Source organism: Aedes aegypti, chromosome 2, assembly GCF_002204515.2.
Source record: "Aedes aegypti strain LVP_AGWG chromosome 2, AaegL5.0 Primary Assembly, whole genome shotgun sequence".
NCBI lineage: Eukaryota > Metazoa > Arthropoda > Insecta > Diptera > Culicidae > Aedes > Aedes aegypti.
In genome coordinates, this window is record NC_035108.1 from 288,034,673 (window position 1) to 288,047,781 (window position 13,109).

Sequence of the window (13,109 nt, forward strand, 5' to 3'; positions counted from 1 at the left end):
TTATCCTTGTCGAAGATTGATGGCAATATCCGTGAACAAATATAACGACACAATTCATTCAACCACCGGGAAAACTCCAAAAGAAATTCTTTTCGGTAAATCCAGTAATCCTGTCCCTATTGAAGAAATTGACCATGTAAGAAATAGACGCTACGACGAAGTTATTGTACAATTAAAAGCGAAACAAGAAAAACTTTTGGAAACACATAACAGGAAAAGACAAGAGCCCCCAGATTTAGAAACAGGGCAAGAGATTCTTGTAAAAGACAAAATTTTCAAAAGCAAACATAAACCTCTCTTCAAAAAACATTTTGTCCAAACCAATCAAAGAGTAACGGTAAGAAACGAGAAAAATCAAAATTTACATAAGTCAAACATAAAGAATATCAACATACGAAATCAAAACTTGTAAGATTCCAGCGAACCAATAATCCTTCCTCTAACACCGCACCATTCTTTTCATTCCAGCATACCCCCTATCCTTGCATCCCTGCAAATCCACAACCTGGATAAAAATCCCATTGCTATAGTAAAATTAAGAAACGGAAGAATATTAGAAGGCTACACAAAATTCATACACACTGTCAATGTGACGTCTATTCAAACTACTGTAACCTACCTTGAAGATATTGTAAATGAAAAAAATTGTTCTAATCCAATACTTACTCATAGAATCGAGACATTAAAAAATAACCTAGCACAAGTAAAACCCTTAAATAGCAAAAGAGTCAGAAGATGGGACGCTTTAGGTAAAGCATGGAAATGGATGGCTGGATCTCCTGATTCAGACGACCTCAAAAATATAAATAGTTCGATAAATCACCTTGTTGACAATAATAACGATCAAGTAGAAATCAACGAAAAATTAGAGAAAACACTTACAAATTTGACTATCTATTTGAATGACATAAGCCTCTTAGATTCTCAAAATTTTAACGAAATATCAAAGGAGTTAGATTCACTGAAAATTATGTTTCATCTAGATCTAATAAATGACGAAATCGAAGCTATTAGAAATGCAATAATATTTTCAAAATTGAATATTTTAAATAACAAATTGTTAAGTCCAACAGAAACCGAAGAGATTACATCCAGATTAGAGACACAAGGAATTCACCAGAACCTGATAGATGAAGCCTTGCAGTTCGCTACCACATCAGTCGTCACCAACGGAGAAGTCATCTTGTACATTGTAGGCATCCCCAACTTCAGCAACACTACATTTCAACAACTTCGAGTCGAAGCTGTGATCAATCAAGCAGAGCGTATTGTGATACCCGGCAAAATCTTCTTTAAAAGCGTGTCAAACCTTTATCTGTTGATAACACCATGTACGGAATTGGCTAATTGGACCATTTGCAAAACATCTGAACTTAAAGACGTGTCCACCGATAGTTGCATTAGCAACGTCATAACAGGTTCTCCAAGCAACTGTTCATACGAAGTCATCTACAATCATATTCCAGTCATCGAAATGGGAACCACAACAGTACTTCTAAATGATGTACACGACACTCTACAAAATACCTGTGGAGCGACGAACAGACAGTTACGAGGCTCATATCTCATCGTATACGAAAACTGTTCTATCACCTTTCAGAACTTTACATTTACAAACGCTGTAACCAGAATCGTAGAACAACCGTTCTTTGCACCATCAACCGACCTAAACATATCCAGGACCCAAACTTATCAAACTGTTGGCATTAACAGAATACACCAACTTCATCTGAAAAACATCAAAAAATTGGAATATCTGCACACAAAGACAGATGTAACATCGTGGTCATTGTGGGGAGGATTTTCATTCACCACAACATTGATCATTCTACTAGGATTCTACATCTTCGTTAAGGCACGTCAACAAACAGCTTCAGTTAACATCATCACACCTCAAGAAAAACCACAAGCCACTCCGCTACATTACATTTATCAACCACCGACACTTGCTGACACATACAGTTCTACCAGTCGTTGATCCAGGAGGCTCAACACTTCAAAGGGGGAGTAGTTAACACCCATTCATTCGAATCATCAAAATAACACCGGATACCCATCGCCTGCGATGCGCTGACGCTGCACCACGCGCTGCAATCAACCCGTGTGGAATCTAGGCCGTTGTCAACGCCGATCTGCTGCTTAGGTTGCATTTTATGTTTTCATTTTAATTGAAATAAAATTATTGCTCACTTCTGTTTCGACCGTCAACGAGTCCGCGTTCTTTTTTAAAAACCCGAACAGGCCCCTCAGGTCTTAACTTGGATGATTAGCTGCTTCATAGTGAGTGACTCATTTTTCCGAAACTCTTCACATAAAACGTACGAAGTTTTGAAAATTTAACAAAATTTTGGAGAAAGATTGTTTGAAACTTTTTTTGCTACAAATGACAACTTGATATGTTAAAATTTATATAATTATAGCCAAAACTAAGGCTTATACTACGCTTTCAAATGGAACCTATTGAGCCTCAATCGGTTATGATTTCGTTAAGATACAGCTGTTTGAAGTTTGCTAGGTGAATCATAGTTGATGAATTTCGAGCAGTCCAACTTAGCTGACTTTCCCACACTAACGATGCTGCCAAAAATCGAAAACAGAACAGATCAATCTCAAATTTTGAGAAATTGTCGCTCAATGGTATAGAAGTCTATAAAAAATATTGACGAGTGATTTTGAGAACATGAATTTTTGAGGTTTTGTCCGGCCATGCGCCACTGTGCCACGTCTAGACGATCAATGTTATCTTTTTTAAAGATAACCTTTGAAATTCTTTACAGCGCACATTGCTGTCAATTATCAGTTTAAAAGATTTCTTAAATTCTCATGGCAAAGTGAATAAAATCTGCTTGGAATGTATGTATGGGCTTTAACTAATATTTTTTATTTCGCTACGATAAGAAACATACAGCGCAATTTGCTCAAGCTTCCTCTATATGTGGAGACAAGACTTATGTTTTTTTTGCGCATAGTTTCCAGCTGGTTGGTGTGTAGCGTAACTCTTTGAACTTTCACTTTTTGTTTGGATGCCTTCATAAATGACATATTTCTACTATTTACAGCATCTCATTTTCCCGTTGAAGTTTTTTATTCCATATCTACCTAATTCATGGTTTGTCACAAAATCAAAGACTCTTATAATAGGGCGGTTCAAAATTGGAAAAAAATTGAAAACCCAAAATATCCTTTATCTTCTTTACCATCCTAATCATACAAATGAGGTTATGTGAAATTTTCAGCTTTCTAGGTGGTTATTTAAAGGTGGCACAAAGACAATTAAAGTTTGTATGGAAATTACTATGGAGAAATTTGAAGAAATGTTTCAAACACTTTAGTACTGGAATGCTAGTACTTATCAGCCCATAGTGAAAATTTGAGCTCTTGCATGTTGAGCAGACTGCCTTTTCATCTTCCTCTGCTTCTCTGTCTCCTACCATCGTTCATCGTTGAACCAGTATCGGTTGGGGAGACATCCGCGCTGATGGTGCCCCGACTTCTTTTTCTTCTTCTTGGCATTACATCCTCACTGGGACAAAGCCTGCTTCTCAGCTTTGTCAAAGTTGCCTTTTTCGCATTCGTATATCGTGTGGCAGGTACGATGATACTCTATGCCCAGCGAATTGAAGAAAATTTTCCTTACGAAAAGATCCTACACCGGCCAGGAATCGAACCCCAACACCTACAGCAGGTTTTGCTTTGTAGCATTGGACTCTAACTGCTCGGTTAAGGAAGGTCTCGACTGCCGAAAGCTATGGCAAGGGAGATCTTCGTCAGGCCGACTCGAGTGCCGAGGTCGTTTAAACGATTCTGGTTAGCGGTGGACTTCTGGTTCATTATCGCCCCGACGACCCGATTCCCGGCACTGCTTTCTGCCTCTCGTTTCGTTGCTCTTCCCGCCAGTTTCTTTGCATGATAGACGTTTTCTCCACCACCATATTGTTTGCCAGATTTCCAAGGTTAGGTTCGCTTACCATTTTGCTTACAACTCTATCTGCATTGAAGTCCTGTCCAAAAACAGTCACCGCTGCCTTCGTTCCATGTTGAACCTCGGACAGTCGAAGACCACCAGTTCCGGCGTTTCCTATCTCTCACTACACACGGGACAGAGCGGTGACAGCGCGCGGCCGAACCGATGCATATACTGTTTGAAGCAAGCGAAACTTGACAGGAACTGTATCAGGTGGAAGTTCACTTCGCCATGCTCCCTGTTTACCCAGGTCAACACATTCGAGTCTGTGGGTCCACCTACCTTTTTCAGAGGCATTCCATTCTTGCTGCCACTTGACCAGCGAGCCTATCTTCACCAATTATGTCTCCTAGTAGGAGGCGTCTACTGCTTCACGGGCCATGAGCGTTCGGCATGATCCTTGTAAGTGCGTAGGTCGCCTGTGTCGCCTTCTCACTCACCTCTCCTTGAAGTTTAGCCGATCGTCTATTATCACGTCCAGATGTCTGAGCGACCGCTGTAATGCACCTCCGTTTCGTGGTGGGCTATCTTCAGCTTGACTCCATTCATCCAGTTCTCGACCGTGCCCATTATCTCCGTGGCTAGCACTTACACTTCCTCCAGGTTTTTTCCTATTACTGTTAGGACGACGTCATCAGCAAAGCCGACGATCTCGCCACCCATGGTTAACTCCAATCGTACATTCCATTCCACAGCGTCGGACCCATTGTGGACCCTTGCGGAACTCTTGATTCCTTGCGGCTGGCGTCGGTTGCATACACCAACACCCGATTCTCTACGTAGATCTGTTGAAACCGGCACAGATAGTCAGGAACCCGCATTTCATGCAGCGCTGTGGCGATAGCCTCCCAACTGGTGCTATTGAACGCGTTCTTAACGTCAATCGTAACTACGGCGCAGTAACGATTTCCTCCTTTGCTTCGATGCCTTCTCGGCCCTCTCTAGGATCGTCCGAATTGTATCTATCATCGACTTTCCCTTCCGGAATTCAAATCGTCTTTCTAATAGTTCGTGCTCGATCTCCGTACATTTAGCCACCCTGTTTAGGATGACCCGTTCCAAGAGTTTGCCAAATGTATCCAGCAAGCATAAAGCATATCTCGCATTTGAAAGCAACTCTGGCTGCTTGGAGTACGACCTTTCTCTTTAACTTTTACGTTCCTTGCTCTCTGCTAACGCCTCCTGGCTTTAAGGCAAGCAGCGGGGAGGGCGATGAGTGCCTCGTTCCACCAGAACGCGGGGCGTCGATCGTTGTGGTGCTCCCATTTTAGTGGCATCGTTGTATCACATGCCCCTGCCATCGCTGTAGGTGCGAAGTGCCACAACAAAGAGATCTTTGTCGAAAGCCTTCGTCTTCCACTGTCGGTTGCCAATTGTGTTCCTCTGCAATGCCGCAGTGTTCCACTGGCCAATCCTGTAGCGTATCGCCTGGTGATCGATATTAGTGTACTCTTCGCTTACCCTCCATTTTATGTTGCCCGTCAGAAATAGGTTACAAGTGTTAGGTCGATGATCGACTCCCACCCGTCTTTCCAAATTGTTGCCTCCAATAGGTTGTAATCTCTGGCTACCCCACTCCACGGCCCATGCATTGAAGTCACCTCCATCATGGAGGCGCGTAGCAGCAGCAAAAGTGATTTTGGCGATCACGAATCTCACTTGTGAGCTAGCAACCACTTCCCGGATAGGAAACCTACCCATCACTCGTATCGCCGCTGCGCTTGTGCTGTCCGCCACGGTACTGTTCAATTATTATCGCAACGTCGCACTTAATTTCTGTTATCGACTGCCACAACAGTTGCTGTGCGGTGTCGCAGTGATTCAGGTTGATCTGCGTTACCTCCGTTACTGATGGGCTGCGTTCGCCTTTTGGTACGCACGACAATTGAAGCAGAGTAAGCACCTTGGTCGATTCTTGCAGTCTATCCCAAAGTGACCTCTTTCTCCACATTTCCTGCTTAGTTAGGTTCTGTCCGGACCTTTACAGCTCGCCAGCGGATGTCCGAAGTCCATGCACTTGAAGCATCGTATTAGTGGCCTATCTGCTCGTGTGACGAGTCTCAGTGGGCATATCGACCAACCAATTCTCATCTTGCCTTTCTCCACCAGTTTGTTCGCCGTGTCAACTGGTAGCCGAATCGTCGCTCATAGTGTGCCGTCGTACGACTTCCTCAGACGGATTGCCATGGCCTCCTCTTCAAGTCTGCATTGCTTACGCAGCTCCTCACTCACCTCATCCATGGTTGTTATCTCGTCCAGATATCTTCACTCAACAGCTGCTTCCTAAGTAAGTGCACTTACGTTCGCCTCGTTCGTCAAAAATTTCGCGACTAACTCTTGATCGTTAGGTCGCTCTTCAGCTCAAACAGCATATCCCCTTTCTAGATATGTCACGTTCTAACCACGTTTTCTCCGAGGTCCTTCAGGTTTGGATCGTTTCGAAGGATATCTGAGAAACCTTCGTCCGATGGATACATGTAACGCTACTCTACTCCTGTGTCATCGCTTTGTCTTCGTGGAGCAACAAATTCATTGTGAGAAAATTCTCAAGCAGATGTATATGCTTCTGATGAACAACATTCGCAAAACGACGTTAACAAATCGTTTGATTTGTTTCTAACGAATATTGATCGAAATGTGACCGAAAAAGATATCAGTTTTATGGTAGCTCGTTGCTTAGGCATAAACTCCGTCGATATTATAGATGTAAGAAATTTGGTGTCAAGAGAAAAAATGTGTTCTAAACTTAAATATGTTTCTTTTAAAATAGCATTGCAAGAGCAATACAAGGAATTGCTATGTGTAATACTACTTGGCCCAAGCGAGTAAAAATCCGAGAATTTGTAAATCGGCATAACGATACATCGAAGCCTTAATTTAACTGTTTTAATTTATTACGTTCAATGTGTTTTTGGAGTTTTTAGAATGTTTTATTGAATGTGTAATGTTTTCCGTGTGCGATACTATTGATAATTATTGTTATGATAATAAATTAGTGAAGTTTTATTTGTATAGATGTAACGTCATATTAACGTATTGCTTTACGGTTAGTTTTAAGCATTTATTGAGACCTTTTGGGTCGGATGAATTAGGTAATAAATACAAAATACAAAATACAAAACCTTTTTCAGGTAACCAGCTTAGCTTTCATTCTCATCGCTTTCTGCCCGTTCATGGCAGCGTTGACGTCAACCTCGAGTTTTCAGGTTGTTGCCCTCCTTGAGCAGCGTTGTTGCTCGACTTTGGTGTGAACACTGATCTCTGAATCCTCAAACCTCCTTGCTGTCCTTGTGTCTCACATTGTTTCGAGCTACTGCTATACGTCGGTAGATTCGCCGTGGTATGCACCGGCGATAATGGACTAAAGTACTTTGAAAGCGGAACGGGTCTCCTGTGCGGAGATGTGCTTGCGAACCTGTGGGTTTTTGTAGGAGTTCAACAGAGCCCTGCATTGAACCCCCGCCACGTCGTAAGATACCTCCCATTGGGCTGACTGTGAACCGGTAAACCGGATCCAGGGCCCGGTCAAGCCAACTGGTGGTCTTTCATTGGCGCTAGGGACCAAGTCCCTAGCTTTCACCGCAGGTCCGACTCTCTGGAACGCTATGTATGACGGAGTGTTGAAGCTGAGCTTCCCCCGGGGTCTGAAGATCATCGGTTTCAAAGATGACGTGGTGCTCGTAGTCATCAGCGAATCACTACAGGAAGTAGATATACTTGCTACTGAGACCGTGGAAGAATGGATGCGAGAGAAGAAACCGAAGTAGTGATGATAAGCAACCCTAAAGCAATGCAGCATCCGAGAATCTCGGTTGGATAGTGTACGGGAAGCGGGAAGCCATACACCTGGGAGTGATGGTCGATGATCACCTGAGCTTAAACAGCCATGTCGATAATAGAGTTTTCAAATTTCCCGGGATTTGATTTCCCGGGAAACGGGAAATAAATTTGCCATTTCCCGGGAAATCCCGGGATCCCGGGAAATTTGCAAAAACGTGAAAATGAAGCAAATTTGATTATTTTTTAAATTATTAATATTTTTGTTATATTATTTTGATACCAGTAAACTTTTATGGTACCTACATTCTCTTTTTTGTAAGTAATTTATTTATGTTTCTCAAAAAAATTCATTGATTTCGTTGTGTACGCTAGGCTTCAGAACATCACTTATTATGATATTGAGTCCATGTGAAGATTATTCTTGACAAATCGTATGAATTTCAACTAATATGTACAGGACGGACTCGATTATCCGGAGTCTGTTCTTTGATATTCTTGGTTTTGAGATTTTATGAATAAATTTGAGATAACTTGGTATTGCGATATACAATATGAATGATTTACCAGCTTTAGGTGTAGGTTAAAAAAGGGGTTTGAAAAATAGGTTTTTTGTATGCCGGTCAAAATAATTTCTTCCATGCGTGAGTTGTCAATCACGCGACTCAGCAATCAAAAAATCATGGATGAGTTGGCTCACCTTTTTGACTCATCCTCTCGTATTTCCACAGTTTACTCACACACGGCAATATTTTTTTTGTTAGTCTGGTAAAGTTATAGTAATCCTTTCTAACGTAAACAACAGCATTCAAGTTTTACGATTTTTTGATGGGTTTTGCGACTGAATCATTTTTTACGGTTTGAGTTGATTGAGTGATTTTGCATCAAAATCGCAAGCGTGACATTTGCGAAGCAGATCTCTGATGAGTTTGCTCTCACGGGAGTGCGTATTGATTGAGATTTGAGTTTGAGTTTATCAACATCATCTTGCATCATCTTGCTTCCCAAGACCCCTAATGTTCCTAGAAATAATTTCTGGCTACGCCACTGCATTATATAAATAAAACAACGAAAAAAGAATAATATTTAAGTTCTTTTAATGCAGATTTCAATTTTTCTTCTAGTGATTCGATTTTTAGGAAGATTTGATTATCCGGAGTGGTAAAAAACGATACAACGGATAATCGAGTCCGACCTGCACCAACATTAAATCAAACCTTTCAAGCACTAGAATAAAATCCAACTAGAGGCTAACGATGGAAAATGTGATGGTTAAATCCATGAAAACTTTATCAGCGTACTCAATTCATGGATGATCCCTCGAAAAATCCTATATATTGTATAGCATATAATCTATTTTGGAAAAAAAAACATCGCCAAAGAGCTATACATTTCATCAACAACTATTTGATTACAAAAAAAAACAACAAATCAATATCGAAGTATTACTAGTGATCTAGTAAGGTCATTGGTTAGAATGATATGAAAAGTAAATTATACGATAGTTTTGGTTTGAAAATGGATGGTCAATCCTTTTTAATAGAAATACCCGGGAAATACAGAAATCCCGGGAAATACGGGAATCCCGGGAAACAGGAAATCATTTCCCGGGAAACGGGAATCCCGGGAAATCTCATTTCCCGGGAAATGTTCCCGGGATTGAAAACTCTAGTCGATAATGCATGTGAGAGGGCCGTGAAGGTGATTGCAGCTCTATCCCGGATCATGCCCAACAATTCAACGATCAGCAGCAGCAAGAAGCGACTACTGGCGGGCGTGTCCACATCAATACTTAGATACGCTGGCCCCGTGTGGGTGACAGCACTGCAGACGAAGAGGAACCGCTCCCATTAAACAGGACAATCGTCCAGTTGATTGAGTCGGTTACTTCGGAGACGGCGAGAGGAGCAGCGGATAGCACATGGTTCTGTGCCGTTCGGGCAGTCGAAATCGTCGGACCGACCTTGGCACTCGTCAAGTCAGTCTGTTGAAGAGAAAGTATAAAAGAGACCAATGGGCGTGACCGGAGTAGGCTAGATCCTTCGCCGGGGACAAGACCGAGAAGTGTGGGTGTAGCGTAGTATCGGTAATATGTCGTCGAGGCGCTTGCAAACCAGAAATCATCCTCCAACTGGAATTGCTGAGTTGATCGTGAAACAGCACCGACAAATGGTCGTCGTGGCGTCTATGAACCAGAAGTTTCGCTCCACATGAATCGCAGGACCGACCTCAACATCTGCCCGGATAGAATCGGTTCGTGAGATCCTCCGCCGTCGGAGAAATCTTCGTCGGAGTAGGAAAGATCCACCGTCGTCCACTATAGTTCGTAGTGAGTCACCGGCTTAAGTCGTTGGGATACCAGTGAACCGGAAGCTACCCTTAAACCTGGATAATTCGAGGATCAGTGGATTAGCAGCAGGCGCAGAAGTTGTGTAGGGCTCTGGCGAGATGCCAGTCCCAAACGCGATACAGCAGAACAACGAAGCATAGCAATCACAGAAGCGGCAGTGAAAATGTGGTCCTGGCGTAACGTCAGCCCCAAGTGCAGAATGAAAAGAGCAAGGGAAGTACAGGAGCACAAGAAGCACGTGAGTTACACGCAGAAATCAAAGCAAGAAGCAGTGGTTAACACAATAGTGAAGTAATGCTAAGAGGCAGTTCCAGTGGATTTGTTGTTTTTGGGAGGATCGTTTCTTAATAGATATTTGCTCTACTTCCCAGGTCATAGAGTATCTTTGTGCTTGCCGTACAATTGTCAAAAAAATATTAGCAAAAAAAGCTCTTAGTTGATAACTGTGGAAATGCTCACAAGAATACTAAGCTGAAAAGCAGGTTTTGTCTCAGTTTTGACATAACGCCACAAAGGGAGTAAATTGTCACAACCCAATATTAATATCTGCATGCCTCCGAATGATAACACCCTCTGAATCAGCATGGAATCATACATTTATCCAAATAAAAAATGCAACACTCATTACTCCGACAATTATCCGCTTCTTTTTTGTTACCCTTTTCCACAGAATTACTGACTGATTCAATAAACCGCAGGGGGTAAATACCCGAAAGCAAATGGATGTGATGCAACAATTTACAGATGTAATTATGTCATCGTCAAACCGTTCGGGTCGTTTTCACCGAATCATCACATCACACGTCACTTCCCAGGTCCATGTCCTGCCCAAGCCCCCTTCAGGAAATAACTGCTGCAGTAGTTCTGCTATCGAGAACTGAGCGTATAAAGCGATTTTAAGCTCAACATCCACCAACAACCCGAACAACCACCAACCATAAGCGAATGGGTCGTCCAGTGTGTTCAGTCGATTCGCGGAAGGAAATGACTGCAATTTAAGTGAATTGCAAACGCTTTTTCCACAAATTTTCACCCCCATCCATTCGATTGCAGCCAGCAGCGTGTTCGACTCGGTCACCCTTCCTCCTTTCGGTGGGCGATAGCTGTAGAGGCCTGTAGCAATTGACCATCGCTGAATGTTGGCCGTTACCTCATATCAATATCTGTACATGTTGGCACAGCAAGCAGCAAGCAGACAACCAGCCAGCAAAGCACGAAAAGGAAATGAAAAATTCACTTCTCATTGAACCCGACTCGATGTGCGATTCATTAAGGTTCCGATGTGATATTTTGCTCGGACCACTGGAGCACCGGAGCCGATAAACTACCAATTCCGGTTCGTTTCGATATGGTGCCGTGGATGTGGATACACCTACTTCTTTTTACGTTTCCAGCCTGGACGCCGATTATGCGGTGGCCTACATCAGTCGGTACATGTTCAGGCCAATGGACTTTTGCTTGCTCCCACGTCGATGGACTTGATCCTGGTAGTGTTGATGGACTTTCTAATATTTTGTACAGCATTAATACTTTCTGTACATATTCATTTAACTGTTAAAGAAATATGGTGTATTACAATGAAAGCTGGAAGTGCTCTGTAATTTTAAAGTTATGATTTTCAACGATTCTCTTTCTTTCTTAGCTGGAATTCCCCAGGCAGAATCTCCAACAAAGCTTATTTTTCAATTAACAATCGCTTGCCTAATAATCATACCCAACAGGAAAAATAAAATCATGCTTATTTACAAGCTAGTTTTCTTCCATCGGGTAATTGTTCAAATTTTTCAATTTCGAATGGAAACAGCCAAGATAATTAACATACACTCTTCGAATATATCGTGTAAATTTCAATCCAATAAAAGTTAGTATTTTGAAACATTTAATGTTGTTTAGCTCATAATACTTATACCGTTTTTCATCGAATTGCCGGACGCTTCGAAAGCCGGACACCTTGAATGTTTTCTTATTTTATGTAATGTTGTAGTAAGTATAACTGTATTTTTAATACACATATTGATTCCTTGGTTTAAATTGTTCATTTTAAATGTTTGTGCATCCCAGTAGCCTTTGAAATACTAAAAATAAAAATAAAAATGTATTGCGTGTCAAATCGCCTGCTGGTTTTTACTCGGTTTAACAGTTTCTTAAGATTAGTTCTAGGGTTTGAATTCAAAGTTTTTAAGGGTAACGTTTGCTCCTGTTCCATGAAACGTGATAATCAGAACGAAAAAACTGCATTTTTATTGACAACTAGTGAAACACACTAGAAAATAAGCTGAAATATGGATAACCATGGTGAAATATCAGTGTCCGGATTACGAGGCATGATTTTCAGCTGCTTCAAAAACCGTACATCCGTGAATATGAAGTGAAATAAAGACAATTTACACCGACTTCAGCCAGAGGCTGCACAGACTGAACAATCACGAACATTAGGCAACGGACAACACGGAACACCCAGTAGCCCAGTGATGAATTTTGGAGAAAGTTTGACGTTAGATGGAACAAAATATGAAAACAGTGCTATGTAGTGCTGAAGCTTGAGTGAGCGAAAGTCAATTTTGGTTCGATTAGCAAGAATTCATTATCACTTGCTTTCTGGTAAATTTATTATCCTACTTACCGTAAAATCGGGTGTAATTGATCAGAAGGGTGAAATTGATCATCGTATCACACGATTTTATTTCTTCGTAATGGAGCACAAATATCAATGTAAACTGCAGTAAATGAACGTTGTTTGTCGTAACTATTGTCGAATTGTGTGTTGTGAAGTTTTATGCATTGAAAAATGTCAATTTTTATTAAAATAATGTAAAATTTCAAAATCATGCACGGTGCAGTATTGACAAACACCTATAAACTTCTATTTCTAAGCAAGGATTTGAACATAGTATAAACCTGAAAGTTTGTGAGGATGCTTGAGATATATCCCCAAACCAGATTTCATCACCAAAACTCGTTCCAATCAGCTCAAATGGTTGAAATAATTGAATTTCTTCTAGATATCATTGAATTCCT